The 16,546-nt window shown below is 36.1% G+C and overlaps 1 non-coding gene across 1 annotated transcript; it reads right to left on the reverse strand.

The window, feature by feature from the left end:
• Positions 1-4,418: 4,418 nt before the first annotated feature.
• LOC119808558 lies at positions 4,419-4,548 on the reverse strand. The gene has a single exon (XR_005284483.1). It is a non-coding gene; the product is annotated as a small nucleolar RNA SNORA72 (small nucleolar RNA).
• Between the last annotated feature and the right edge of the window lie 11,998 nt (positions 4,549-16,546).

Here is a 16,546-nt window from a genome sequence, read left to right on the forward strand (position 1 = left end):
CATACTGTAATGGTTTTGGGTTGTAAAGTTGGCTGAAGTGATGGCATGCTACTTGTCAAACAAGTCCTTTTTTCTCTACCTTTTTGTCTCTCTTTTTCTAACATTCCTTTATTCTCCTGCCCTGCTGGAAGCAAAACAAAGAAGCTCAACATGACTCCCCATAGCAGGCTAAGCTTTAACATGAAGCCGTGTGTACCAACTTATTTCCACAAAAGGGCAGGAAGACAGCTAGCTTCCCTAAAAATCTTATGTAACATTTTGAAATCAAAACCAAACTGATCCCAGACTGCAAACTCCAGGAGCTACATGGGATAACAGATATAAGGTGGTAGCAGGTGTAAACAATAACAAAGAGCTGCATTAGGAAGTATGGTGATTCTTGTTGGGGAATCACAGGTCATTTTACAGGGCTAAGAAAGTTACATTTGTTTGCTGATAGTTTACATAATATAAAGTATATTAGATATTGTCAAATAATTCTATGACTTTTGAGATTATTTAATTTCAAGTTCTTATTAGCTTATTTGGTGATTCTATTACTATGGGCTACTAAACTGTCTGAATTTTTAAATGTTTGAAAAAATTATTAAGACATATTCAGTGATTCAGATATTGTTGGGTTTGGTTTGCTAAAATCATGTATGAGTGTGTGTGTGTGTGTGTGTGTGTGTGTGTGTGTGTGTTATGTATGATTCCAGAAAAGGATATCTAGTGTTCAGTATTACTCTTTCCTTTTTTCTATAAACCAGAGTCTCTCCTTGAATCCAGAGCACAGATTTTCCAACTAGAATAGTAACCTGTCTCCAACCCCAACAAAATCAAAGTTATCTGTGCATGAAAGAACATACCCATCTTGTTCACCACTTGGTTGATGCTCTGATTTTATTATTTCAGGACTTTACTTACTCTTTAGATTAGTTGAGAATTTAGTTTTCTAGAATGGGAGAATTTATGTTCCTTTTAAAATGTTTGATATAATTCTACTGGAAAGCACAAATTTTCTGGTTACCCATTTCTTCCTCTGTTTTTTTTTTTTTTTAATCTTAAGCAAACTATAATCTTTCTAAATCTTATGTTACTAGATTATTCATTTAGTGCTGTTCCAGTATTAAACAAGGACAAGATTTGCCATGCCCCTGTCTCCAATAGATCCTTACTTCTGTTGGTTTCCATACAAATTAAATATACATGAAAGCTGTATTTTTTAGTCCATGAATAGCATAGAGGAAAAATACTATAAAGATGAGAAGAACCTTTCTCATTCCATTTAAGGAGCAAGTAATCAATGAAGCATCACTGCAGTGTTCATCTTGATCGTATGAATTGTGAATTGAACAGATTTGATTCTCTGTCTCTAAGACTTGTTCTCTAGTTGTCAGTTACTAAGTGAAGTCCTCATGTTGGAGTGGTTTAGATTAAAACTATGTTTCCTGGTGAGAGAATATCAACGAATTCATGAATGTAAGAAAACTTAGCCTTTAACCTGTGGAGAGCCCATTGTATACAGCAGAAACAAGGATTTCCCTGCCCCAGTGTGGTATCTAGGGTTCCTGCTCAGTCTCTCTTGCCTTGTGCCATTTGCTCTCACTCAGAGTTGGTCATTTTCTGATTTCCTGCACTTCTCTCACCATTGGATGATGTCATGTTTCATCCTTTAGTAGTTTGCTTCTTGAAATTTAGTCTCTTTGTTCCCAGCCCTAGAATCTCATATACATCACAACCCATATAGAGAACACAACTCTTCCTGTCTTCTGCCTGAGACATGTACTGTCAATCATTCTTGGGTAATTTCTCAGAAGTCACAGGATTTGCTCAATATTACATCTCAAACTCACTGTCTCACATTGCCTTGTGTTGGGTATCTCCAGAGCCAGTGTTTCATATACTATTGTTTTCATTGCATATATCAGGTAATTATTGTACTTCTCAATGGAACTTTTCCCAAAGTAGAAATTTAGTCCATTGTTATTTATTTCATTGTTGTCCTAACCTGATACTGAAAGTCAGAATATTTGCCTATGTCTGAACAAAAAATAATAAAAAAAGAAAGAAAGAAAGAAAGAAAGAAAGAAAGAAGAAAAAAGAAAGAAAAAGACCTATATATTTACAGCTGTATTTCAATCTAGACATTTTTCTGTGGAATTATAAGCAGTGCACATAACTGAATCTATTGTGTATGGAGCATTAGTGATTCTCCTTCTTAATAAGTGGCATGTCATGTCTCCCACTTGACATTTGTCATAAATTCTCTGGCTATTCGAATGTGGCCATCACTTTTCAGCCTTCAAGGCCATACCACATTAAGTATTCAAACGATTTTATAAAAAACTTGGATGACTTATGCATTTCAAAAGTACTATGTCCTTTTTTTTTTTTTCCAAGCAGGGTCGATCCCTCAATTGTTTGATCTGGTATTCCTGCTAAGTTAAACATTTTCTTTGCATTTCTTTTGCAATAATTTACCAGTGTCATCATTTTTCTTTTAATCTTTCCTACTACATCTTTATGGTTTCAATACATATGAAATTAAACTTTTTAATACACCTACAATGACTCTCCAAGCTTGTCTCCATTCTTTATTATCTATTTATTTCATGCCAGGCTATATTGTTAATAGGTATTAAACTGTTTATTGAATTATATTTAAATTAAATATCAACTTTAAAATAGAATCTTTTTTTCTAATACAAAAACTTAGCAACATATTCATCAGTGTGGCTATAGGATAAGGCCAGTTCAGGCACCCTCTCCTCTGCTGCCCAAGGAACAAGCTGGAGACATCTCCTTGGACACTTGCGAACCTCTCTAGAGTCAAGTCTCTTGCCAACACTAAAATGGTTCCCTTAATTAAGATATATACTTCCCTCCTCCCATATCCACCCTTCCTCCATCCCAACCATCCCAATCCCCTAAGCTCTCACCAATCTTTCCCTTCTCCCTTCTCTCTCCCCATCTCCCATTACCCCCACTCCATCCCCACCCCCGTGCTTCCAACTTTTGCCTGGCAATCTTGACTACTTCTAATATCCAGGAGGATGACTATATGTTTTTCTTTGGGTTATTTAGCTTCTCTAGGATCACGAATTATAGGCGCAATGTCCTTTATTTATGGCTAGAATCCACTTATGAGCCAGTACATACCATATTAATCTTTTTGGGTCTGGGTTATTTCACTCAGTAAAGTGTTTTCTATTTCGATCCATTTGCATGCAAAATTCAAGATGTCATGGTTTTTTGCCGCTGAGTAAAACTCTAAAGTGTATATATGCCACACCTTCTTTATCAATTCTTCTTTTGAGGGGCACCACTGATGAATATCTTGCATATCACCATAGAAACTTTATCCGGTGATGGATGGAGATAGAGACAGAGACCCACAATGGAGCACTGGACTGGGCTCCCAAGGTCCAAATGAGGAGCAGAAGGAGGGAGAACATGAGCAAGGAAGTCAGGACCGTGAGGGGTACGTCCACCCACGGAGACAATGGGACTGACCAAATGGGAGCTGACCAAGGCCAGCTGGACTGGAACTGATGGAGCATGTGAACAAACCGGACTCTCTAAACGTGGCTGACAGTGAGGGCTGATTGAAAACCCAAGGACAATGGCACTGGGTTTTGATTCTGCTGAATGGACTGGCTTTGTGGGAGTCTGTTTGGATGTTCACCTTCCTAGACCTGGATGGAGGGGGGAGGACCTTGGACTTCCCACAAAGCAGGGCACCCTGACTGCTCTTAGGACTGGAAAGGGAGGGGGGATAGAAGGGAAATAGGAGGAGGGGAGGAGGTGGAAACTTTTAATAAATAAATAAATAACTTAGCTACAAGCTTTTATTCATATAAATATTCTGTCTTCAGCAATTGTACTGAATTGAATTTCTAATGTTTTTTTTCTCTAAAATAAGTTATTTTAAATGACAACTTTCCTCAAAGGTAGAAACAATTTAAGATGTTTACCACATAAACTCAACTTAAATTGAAATGCCAAGAGACAGCACCGAGCAAAGTCGTCTTCAAAGTTTAGAGGGACTCAAATGTTCAAGTCTTCTTAGAACTTCTATTTGTTAGGGCTGTAGTGGAGGTGTGCACCCATAATTCCAGCTTTCAAGATAGATCTCTATGAATGTAAGGCCAGTGTGGTCTAGGTCGTGAGTTCAAAACCACCCAGGACTACACAGAATTCATATTTATTTTTTTTCTTAGAAAATAAAAACAGTAGTTTCACATTTCCCTTAATAACAACTGTTAATCACAGAATTTCCCTGCAATGGCCACATATTCTTCAGATCAGGAAGTATATTAGAATTGATCATTTACTAATTATTACAGTAACTACATTGTCATTTTTCTTAATGTCATTTAAAGAAACCCTGGAATCTTAGACTACACATGACTATACTTAACAATCAAACCAAAGCTGTTTGTCACCAACATTTAGAAAATCAGGCCTAGGGATAGAACAGTTCTGGGGCAATGCATGTGATCTTAGTATAGACTTTGTTTACCCTGTCCTGATTATCACATATCAGCAGAAGGAGAATATCAGCATCATTTTTCTTTCCCTTCTTTGTTTCTTTCTTTGTTTCTTTCTTTGTTTCTTCCTTCCTTCCTTCCTTCCTTCCTTCCTTCCTTCCTTCCTTTATTTATTTAGAGCAGGGTTTCTCTGTAGCTTTGGAGCCTGTCCTAGAATTCTCTCTGTCGACCAAGTTGGCCTCAAATTCAGAAATCCATCTGCCTTTGCCTCCTGGGATTAAAGGCATGTGCCCCCAGCACCTGGCAGTATTTCTTTCTAAAATGCTCTGTCGAGCAGCTAGTGTGTCATTCCTGTGTTGGAATAATTAATGCAACTCAGATGAATGCCCATACAAGCATGCATGCACAAGCTTTACACAAATATCACAATGAAAATGTTACTTTCTCTTTTTTGAAATAATTTGAACTACTAAGGTATTAAAAGTTAAATTATCCATGGAAATCTTAAACTTATGTATTTTTTTTGAAGTTTGCTATTCAGACACAATTCAACAAAATGCAAATTGTAATTCTTAAATGATCATTCTTTATCATTATTCTTATGATTTTTAAGTAGATGCACTTAGCATCTACTTTATGATTTAATGATCACTTACACTTTGGTCTATTTACGGCAAAATAGTATATTACATGTTACTAACACACATGTTAATTTGAGCATTATTTTATTTTAGTCAATACCTCTCCTAAGATTAGATTTTTGCTGTTTTGGTTTCCATCGATAGCACTTTTGGTCATGGGAAAAAATGGAAATTATATATCTTTGTAACCGTCATACTTTCTGTGATGAGAACATGATACAATAATGTTAATACTTTACTCATTTCTGACAGTAGTTATGAGCCATTCTGTTTTGACCTGTTCTGTATGATTCACATCAATTGGCAGTACACTTTCTTTTTATTTATCTATTATTGTAATAGACTACTAAGAAAAAGGGATAATTATAACCCAATCAAACTTTCTAATGTGTTGGATAATACTACCACAAGTTTCCTTAAAGGATTCACATGCTCACTATATAAAAACACTCACAAATACATATTACGTTAAAATAAGTAATCATTGTTTTCAATATAGGTTCTTTTTTGTAATTATACTTTGCTTCAATATAAGTTCTTATGCATTCTCTTACCAAGTAAATCTTTTAAGGAGAGAAAGGAACAGAAGGAAACAAAAGAGGGAGGTAAGGAGGAAAAGAAAATTTAATTGTGATTTCAGCTGCTGGTGTTTAGATATTCAGCCTGTTTAGGATTTTACTTTTGTTCTTTTACAAAATATAACTAGAGAATACTATCTCTAGTTATACTGTACAAAGAAGAACATTTGTAATTAATATTTGAATAATGAAACTTGCAATGATTTTGTATATATATGTAAGAAGACTGAATGGATATTTTAATTCATAATTTCAAATTGTTTTATGGTAATGCAGAGAAAAGGACAGTTTAGTTCTCTCACATTCTGAAAGACAAACAATTACTAAATAATTTAAACTGAATAGCTCTTGTGCCAAACACAGGTACCTCTGGTTTTAGAACCAAAATAATTTCACTCTAAAAACCTCTACTCTCTAAGAAGTATCACATGACTTTGGTGGAGAGGCAGAGGAGTATAATAAGTGGTGTCCTAGCATGTCTTGGCTCATGCCTAGGGAAATCAATTAATAGCAATGCAGTGATTAACACCACCATGGGCACTGTTCCCAGCATCAATAATTTCCATTTTCACTAGTGCAGGAATATCATAAAAGAAATACAATTTGTTATCTTGTTAAAATTAGTGTTTTTGCCACCTCTTGGCAGCTTCAAACACATTGTAAATCGTTGAGGGTCACAGCTTATGCTGTTTAGGTGGATATTACACTTTTGATTTTCAGGGAGCACATATTATTTTAACATTTGTACCAAAAATACAGTGATCCCATCTCTTCAATCGTAATCAGAAAGGCATAACATAACCTTCTTATTGTTAGAGGGCTTGACGTGGCTTGACTCAATAAACAGTTACTTTTTTCTTGGTTAATTTGCTGCCACTTTTTATCTCAAGCACAAGAAGACTTAAAGTTTCTCTCTAAAAAAAGAGAAAGAAAGAAAGAGAAGAAAGACAGGTGCAAGCTAACTTATTTAAAAATGAATTTTTAATTGTTACAATAAAACACTTAAGAAAAAACTCATGCCAATAACTAGGAACTATCTCTTCCTAAGCACCCCACAGTACACTAGAAATAAAATGGATCACCTCATTCATCATAGTGTCTATATACAATGGGCATTCAAGGCTGTAAAGCTATCCTGGTCATACATGCCAGAGGTGTCATATCCACAAACACAAAGTATTAGTCTACTTCTTTTTTTTTTCTTTTTTTTTTTCATGGTTTATTTTTTTTTTATTTAAAAATTTCCATCTCCCCCCTCCTCCTCCCCCTTCCCTCCCCTCCCCTCCACCCATATCCCCCCTCCCTCCCTCTCCAGGCCAAGGAGCCTTCAGGGTTCCTTACTCTATGTTAAGTCCAAGGTCCTCCCAACTCCCCCCAGATCCAGGAAGGTGATCAACCCAGCTGACAAGGCCCACACAGAGCCCGTCCACACTGTAGAATCCAAGCCCATCGCCATTGTCCTTGGCTTCTCAGTCATCCTCCACCATCGGCCACATTCAGAGAGTCCGGTTAGGTAGCATGTTCCATCATTCCCATTCCAACTGGAGTTGGTGATCTCCCCTTAGTTCTGTCCCACTTTGTGATATTAGGTCTGTCTTGAATTTCACCTTGATTTTTTTTAACTCTAGAAATCATGTGTCTAGTCTTCACATCAGCACTGATGTTCACTTTAGTGTTGCTTCTTCATTTTTATGTCTAAATAGTCAGGCCTTGAAGAGCTTCAAAGAGTTTGGAACTGTATCAATAAACACTAATGCCATCCAATAGTTCTCAAAACATATATTCCAGAAGCAGACTCCAATAGAAAGTCAGCCACCCTCCACCCCTTCTAATTTTCCAACACAAAGAGAATATTCTTCTTGAAAATATAAAGCAGGTGTTACATGTAACATCATTTGCAAAAATTTAGACTTGTGACTGAATCATTTTTCCCCATTTTGTTCACTGGCTAGTTGCTGTTCAGTCTCCTTTGCCCATAAGGCTAATATGGACCTCACAGCTAGTTGTTTATATTCATCTTTGAAATTATCCCACAGCATTTGTCTTCTTAAGTGCATTTTTAAGTTTGAGAACATTATAGAGATTTATGTAATAATAGTATATACTATAGAGACACTCCACATGGGCTTTGTATTACACAAGGTTTTCTAGGGAAAGAGAACTGATAGAATGAATATATATTGTTAATATATGATTAATATATACAGGGAATTTATTATTCTGGCTTTATTATGCTCAGGCTATTTAGACAATAGCTCTCTCAAAATGGAAAGTCTAAGACTCCAGCAATTATTCAGTCTTCTGGACGATATGTCTCATCTGGTTTTTAGTATATGCCAGAATCCAGAAGTGTGGAGGAACACAGGTGGAGGAATGAACTCACCAGCTAGATTAAGGGTAAGCAGGCAAAGAACAAGTACTTCCTTCTTCCATGGCATTTATGTAAGCTACAACTATAAACACAGATTTATGCTGGACTAATTCCCACCTCAAAAGGTCCAGATTTGGAGGTAGATCTTTTTGCGTCATATGATTCAATCAAGAAAAATCACCACAATTGTACCCATCCTGTTGGGTTTTAGTTAATGGTAGGTGTAGTCAAGTTGACAACGAAAATAAACCTCCACAGTCATTATTAAATTTGTTTCAATTTGCTGTCTCACAATATATAATGCGTTGTTAGAGTAACAACATAGACACTAATATAATACAGTGATTTTTATTAACATTTATTGGAGTTTCATTTTTCCCTATCTTGGTGTCTGTATCTTTTTTTACATTAAGAGTAGAAACTATTTATACAGTATATTCTAATGATTTTTCCCCACACCCAGTTTCACAAGATGGTTTCCACCTTCCCTCTTATGCAAATCCATACCCTTTCACTCTCTCTATTAGAAAACAAACAAGCATCTAGAAAAATAATAAGATAAAGTAAAATAAAACTAAAATAGAATAAACAAAGTTGAGTATAACAGAACAAACATAAGCAAACAGAAGAAAAGGGTAGAAAAGCACAAGAAATACATATACACTCAGAGACACATATTCACACCCAGGGGAATACTATAAAAACAAAGAAGTAGAAAACATGATATATATGCAGAATATCTGTAAAAAATATAAAATAAAATAAGAATAAAAAGCCCTGACAAAAGGCCTCTAAAAATGCCATTGAGTTCAGTTTATGTTGGCCATCTACTATTGGACATGTGTTCAGCTTTAAGAGTAGTTTGTATACACAGTAAGACTCTCTATTGGAGAAAGATATTTTTCCTTTGTATGAGTTTTTCAATTGGGGATAACTTCTGAGTTAGGAGTGGAGAGTTGTGTTTACTATTCCTCTCAGCACTGGGACCCATCTCCTACATACCTGAGCAGCCCCTGTGCATGCTGCTACAGACACTATGAGCTTGTGTCTATATTATTCCTGCTGTGCTTAGAAAGCCTATATTCCTTGGTGTCCTCTATCCACTCTGGCTCCTAAAATCTTTCTGCTTCCTCTTCTGTGAGGTTCCCTGAACCCCAAGGAGAGAGATGTTATGGAGATATACCATTTAGGACTGTGTGTTCCAAGGTCTCTCATTCTCTGTGCTTTGTCCAGTTGTGCATCTCTATTTGTTCTGATGTACTGCAGGAAGATGTTTCTCTAAAGATAAATGAGCAAAACCTGATCTTCAAATATAGCAGAATGTTATTAAGAGTCATTTTATTGTTATGTTCCTTTCGTGGAGCAGTAGTATTTGGTATTCTAAGTTCCTTGGGTTTCTTGTCTCAGGTTCTTGGCCACACATAGTGTTGTAGATGGGTTTCATCTCATGGGCTAGGCTTTAAATCAAATCAGATATTTTTGGTTAGTCCCTCAAACTTTGTACCACTATTGAGCTGGCAAATCTGGACGAGAGGTGACCATTGTAGATAGATGGGTTTGTAGCCTGATTGTTGTCCACATTGTTCCTTTGGTAGTGTGCAGAGTACCTTTCATTACAATGAACACTAGTCTGTAGGGGTGAAGATTCTAGGAAGTCATCAGCTGGACATCTCTGTGTTCAATGAGTTGTGTAGGTGGTATCTTCAGCAATAGGACTTTACCATCAGTTTGTGAGGAATAAACAATAGCATTGGCAATAACCTAGAGTGTTTGGATGTTCCCATGGGAGCCCTTAACAACATTATTACGTATACTCCATTCCTGGAATTATAGGTTTTATTTGGTGACCAGGTATGTCCAGTTGAGGTTCTGTCTCTCCAATTATTTGACAATTCTATTTAGATTGACTTTAGGTATGAAAATATTTTGGGAATCTTCCAGTGTGAAGGGTTCCCATATATTTCTTCAAATATCCCCTAGTTTCAGCTGTCTCTCCTGTATTCCCTCCCTCAACCCTCTCTTCCCTCCTTCTCCCTGTTTGATCCTTATATTCCACCCCCACATCCCTAACTGTCTATTATATTTCTTCTTCCTAGGAATATTCATTCCTCCCCATTAGTAAATACCAAGCGTTTGTGGTTATACAGTTACAACCTCCTTACTGAATACTTAAACATTGTAGGCCTGTTTTAGTTCCCCGCAATTTCAAAACATAGTCTATTAACCAACACAATCAAAATATAAAACAATTCATTCACTAGGGAACTTCTTCAGATTGCCTTATGACCACATCCAGGCTTCTAGTTCTCTGTTTTCCTAATCTGTTTTTCATCTAACATGTAACAGAGAGGTCTTTATTTCTACATGCTTTTTCCATCACAATAATGTTACACAAATGAATTATATATTTGTCTTTTCTCAATTACCAATATTAAGGAATTTCTAAGAAGGCATATATGGTTGAACATATCTTAAGAGTTTTTATAAGTCTCAATTTAGAAAAGATTTAAATTCTCTTTGAATTGATTTGTAGAATTAATGAAGTTTTGTTCAATCTTATTCTAAATTTCACATTAAATTCATGTAGGCCCTACAATAGCGAAAATTATTAAAATTATTTTCAATAAGTGAATATGGTGGAAATAATCACTCTTTTTGATAAAAAAGACTTTTCACATAGTTACAATAGTCATTACAGTGTGATATTGGCCTGTCACATCAACCAATGGAGCAGAATAGATCTGAAAATACTTCTAACTTATTATGTCAGAAGTTGATTCCAAAGAAGAAAACATACTTTTGAACAAATAGTGTATGTACACTTAAATATGGACAGATCAAAAAAATAAATGCAATCTTATCTAAATTTCATACATGTATTATGTCAAAATGAAAATTGACACACACATAAAATTCAAAACCATAAAACTTGAAAGAGAAAAATCTTAGCAGAAAAAATTCAAGGCTTCTTTCTTTTTGGCTGAACAAAATTCCACGGTCATATGTACCAGTTTCTTTACCATGTCGGGTAGTGATAGACATCCAGGTAGATTCCATTTGCTAACATTTGTGCATAGTACATCAATATGAAATTATTTTTTGGTGTGTTGACTCAGATACCTTCAGGCACATAGTGAGGCATGTCCTAACTGAGTCATATGATAGACCTACTTTTAGTTTTCTGAAAAACTCCCACACTGATTTCCAGACTACCTGCACCAGTTCACTTTATGGCCAGCAGGAAGTAAGGGCTTTTCTTTCTCCATATAACAATGGCTGTTATTATTCTTTGTTTTCTCAGTAACAGTCATTCTTCCTGGACTGATGCCCAATGTCAAAGCAGTTATGATTTCAATTTCTATAGTTACCGAGGATTTTGGAAGTTTTACCCAAAATGTATGGATCAAATTTATGGATCAATTATATCTTCTCCTCTGAGAACCCTATTCTCTTTAGTGGGGAATTTATTGTTTCGATAATTTGACCTGGCTCATTTAATTCTTCATTGCATTCCAAATACCAACTTCTGTTTGATATATAGTTGGCCAACCCTTAGTCTCCATTGTGCAGGCTGACTCTTGGCTCTGGTGATTATTCCCTTTACTGTACAAAAGCAGCCGTTTATCTGGATAAAATACCACTTGTTGAATTTTGACTTTGTTTGTGTCTTATTAGAAAACAATACAGTACTGGCACTGAAAAAGTCACGTATAACACTGAAACAGAGTAGAAGGTTCAGATATAAACCCACACAGGTTAGACCGCCTTAGCTTTTACAAAGGTGGTTAAAAAAATACATTGTAGGAAACAAAATCTCTTTATCAAGTAGTCCTGGGGAAACTGGCTATCCATGTGCAGAAGAATAAAACTGAATCCCCACTCTATAATATTTAACTGAAAATAGAATTTGATCTTAATGAAAAGCCTGAAACCATGAAAGTATCCCAGAAATATAAGAATAATGATATATGCAAAGGCAAGGACATCCTTGTAAACTGAGTTTTATGAAAAGACCTTATCAACAATTTTGATTCATATATCCAAATGGCTGATTTTTTTTTTTTTTTTAGTATTTCTTCACTGTGTGATATTCTAATACAGTGGGATATGAAAAAAGGATTAGGGTGTGTGTGTGTGTGTGTGTGTGTGTTAAATCTGAATCATTACTTCTGAGTCTGAAAAGCTCTGCAGAACTTGCACCACAGTGACCGCAGTGTTTTGGTAGCTTGGATAAGCCATGAAATGTGTGATTTAGCACTTCGCGTGATTACTGTGAATCACACATATTTGAATTCATGCTGATGCTCTGTGCTAAATTTGGTTAGATGCCAAGACTCAGAATTTGGACTCATCCACAATATTGTCCCCTTTTTTGTGGATAGAGACTATCAGTAGCTGCTGTGCACATTTGCTGATAATAAGAGTTGTTTAGGGCTCTGTTTTCCAGTCTGTCTTGCTTTAAAACCTCCATGATAATCAGCTTTTGTGAATTTGGCTCTGACACTGTGAGATTATCTTAACACCCTGAGTTTAGTCCTTCTATCATGGATATGAGGTCTTATGACTCAGCAGACAGTGATGCTAACTAGACAGCAGACAACACAAGGCCTCTCTCTGGTTCTGTAATGACATCCAGCTCACATCCCTGGTTAAAAAAGAAAATTAAGCATGGTCACTGAAAATGTGTAGCCTCTCCTTACACATGGTTCTCGGGAGTAGGACCTGGTTAATACTCATTCATGTCTTTATTTTTTCATGAGTTTTTATCTGACTTGTCTCTTATGCTTATGATGACTTTGTGCTTTATCTTTTCTATTTGGGTCTCAATATAAGGAACTTTATTTTATTTTTTGCTGTTAATATCTAACCATATACTAAACATATTTTCCTAAAATACATTTCTGTGCCTAAATACATCTTATCAAAAATCTCACAGTTTGTTTTAGGGGTTGTAGACCTTTTGTTCTGTTTGTCCAGAGAAATTGCTAGGGCCTAGCAAGGATATCCAACTCACAAAGTGGCACTGTGCCAGTGCCTGGTAATTGAGGTCAATGAGAGGGTAAAATATTAAGCCATGTGGAAGGCACTCCAGAAAGATTTTCTGGGATCTGCTACAGAACATTTCAGTCTTGATGCCCAGGTTTTAAAACATCATCATGGGTGTCTCATCCTGCTATGCCTAATGTCCATTTCCCAGCACACATTCTGTGATTAGAATAATATAATGGGATGAAATAAAAATGATTATTTATGACTAGTTCTCCTACCATAGTTATGTACTAACAGCAAAAAACATTTATCTTTTAGAGGCAGGCACATCCTAGTTTTGGGCCCTAGCTGTAAAGGCATATTCCTAAGAAGTATCAGTTACTGTGAAGGAGTAATGAAGAGAGAACCTATTTTCACACTCTCTTTGTTTCACCATGTGGTTGTTTGCTGGGGTTTTCATTGCTGATTTTAAAAATACCTTATACACGAATGCTTGTGAGAAGTGAAAACTGAAAAGAAATGTATTTATCAAGAAGTGGTGATCTCCATTTATCTAATGTTTTATTTTTGATATAACCCTGTCAACAGTCTGCAATCATTGTGACATCAAAATAATGTCACAGCTATAACAACAAAACTATATATATATATATATATATATATGAATGTCTACATATGAAAGGATATATATGTGTGTGTATGCATGTATGTATATTTGTACAGAAATAATGAATAAAACCAACGTATTTTCTCTATTCTATTTCATAGTCACTTAATATACAACACAGCAATTAAAACAGAAGATGGGTGCAACAATACCCCAAGAAATTATCAGAGATCAGTTAAGTATCCTGCAATTTATCACTAGATCTCCATCTATGACTTATTTCTTCTGGCTTCCTTGAGATGAGAACCTTTCCTCCACCATGTTCTGCCATGAGGATGTCCTGTTCCAACCACAAGCATTACACCTTCTCCTGTCAATGTACATGGCTCTCAGAGGCAACGAACAGCTCTGCCATGCTGGACTGGGTGGGGCAAGCAACAGTGCCATATTTCCCCTAGCAATGATGCCGCTTAAGTTCATTAAAAGCACTTAGCATTTTAAGAAGCACTTCTGGTCAAAAAAGGGTTACAGATATACAATAAAGAGAAATTCAAATAAAATAAACCTCTAAATGGGTCATGATGTTGGACAAATATATGTAGGCTTGGAAGAAAGAAGAAAAATAGTATAGAGAGTTGGAAAAGAAGTAAATTATTAAAAAAAACAAAGTTTTTTAAAGAAACAGAGTACATGCAGTCATAGATTAAAAAGAGTAAAGAAAAATATAAATATATATATATATATATAAATTTTCCACATATTGATGGAAAATTTACAGAGTCTGGATTATGTATACTATTGTGTTTTCTTTGATTTTTTTTTTTTTGACTGCAGAAAGACATTTGATTCTGGGGATTGCTAAGCTAAACCAACATATATACTTTAAAGGTATCTTGATTTCAAAATATGAAACTAAGGATATGTTGCTTTGGAAAAGAGGTTCTTCTTTTGTTTCCACAGAGGATGAGAACCTGTGAAATTCTTCCAGACTGATGTGGTTTGATGGATCAAGACCCACCAAAAGGTCACCATGAACACCCACAGAAAATGACTGCTAATTTGCCTAAAGGTGAGATGATCTTTCAGGATTACTACTTCATGAAAGACTCTGCTAGACATTCTGCAGGACACAGAATAAAGTGACTGGCAAACAGCCAATATAGGCAGAATGTAGAAGGAGCGGCGGGGCTGTGTTCCGTACCCGGCTGGCTTTACATCCGAAATAATTACATGGAAACTGTATTCTTTTAAACACTGTCTGGCCCGCAGAACTGTCTTTTCCATGAAAAGTGTGCTGGAAACTATGGGCTTGCAGACTGAAGATTGGATGCCCCAACAATACAGAAGAACTTTGGGTGACTGTACAGGCAGTGAGATATCTCTGTCATTTCTAGAGTTCTGAAAGTAGCTTACAATGCACCACCTGTTTCTTAGGTAATATTATATCCTTTTGGAGTCTTTGATGGAGTTGAAGAATAGATAGTTATAGTTTCCATTAGTTATAATAAAGGATAAAATAGATATAAATATTGCAACTGTACTTCTTTCTTGATAACTGTTTTATGTAACTTTACTATGTTAAAGTTAAAAACTTCCTTTTTATTTGAACATAAAAGGGGAGATGATATGAGATTCCCCTTTGTATTCTGTGAATACCATTGGTGAATTAAAAAACCTGTCTTAGGGGGCTGGAGAGGTGGCTCAGAGGTTAAGAGCACTGGCTGCTCTTCCGGAGGTCCTGAGTTCAATTCCCAGCAACCACATGGTGGCTCACAACCATCTGTACTGAGACCTGGGGCCCTCCTCTGGCGTGCGGGCATACATCGAGGCAGAATGTTGTATACATAATAAATAAATAAATCTTTAAAAAAAAAAAACCTGTCTTAGGCCAGTGATAATGTAGAGTAGAACTAGTTGGGGAAAATTAAACTGAAGGCTGGAAAAAAGAAGGCGAAGTCAGAGAGAAGCCATGTAGCCCCTACTAGAGACAGACACCAAATGGAACTTTACCTAGTAAGCCAAGCCACGTGGAAATATTCAGATTAATGGAGATGGGTTAGTTTAGGATATGAATTGGCTAGAAATATGCTTAAGCTATTGACCAAACAGTAATGCAAATTACATGGTTTCTGTGTGGCTATTTTATTGCTGAGCAGCCAGGAACTAACTAGCAGCTTCCATATTACACTGCCCACCATGCATGGGCCCAGACATCATATAACTAAACCAATGTGAGCTGAAACTTCTGAAATAAGAAGCCAAAATTCTCTCCTCACTTAAAATGTTTTCTTGTTTAATTTTTTTTTTTTTTTTTTTTTTTTTGCAACAGGGAAAAACTGACTAGGAAAGAGGTGTGGAGATCTCTTTGCCTCTCAGGCTCCATCTTCCATCAGCACCCATGCATTCAACCATCCAGAGACTTCTAGAACACAGTTCTTGGGGGATATTTATGGAGGTTTCATTCCATCGGCATTACTTGTGATACCGTTACCCCTTAGGAATCAATTCAAATATCTAACTTCTTTTCCCTCTCAGCAGTATGTAAATAAAAGCCTTTAAATATGTCTCAGTCTTTCCAATCATGAGGCCTATCCTCAAGGTATCTAGGGGCATCTAATTACAGCCATCGTATAATACAAATGGAAATGTTGTTTTATATGCTAGGTCTCCCTTGCTGCAGAATCTACTCCAAAGCCAACTTATAATAAACAGAGAATCCTTGAAACAAAGTAAAGGTACTTTAAAGTCTTTATTGAACAGTTTATGACAAAGAAAAGTACATATTGCACAATGCCACAGTTCATTTTAAATTGGATTGTTTTATAGGCATTGTTGATCTTAAGGTTGTTTCTTTTCTAATAGTAGTAGAGTCTTTTCCACACCATCAG

The sequence above is a fragment of the Arvicola amphibius genome, chromosome 2 (assembly GCF_903992535.2).
Source record: "Arvicola amphibius chromosome 2, mArvAmp1.2, whole genome shotgun sequence".
NCBI classification, from domain to species: Eukaryota; Metazoa; Chordata; class Mammalia; order Rodentia; family Cricetidae; genus Arvicola; species Arvicola amphibius.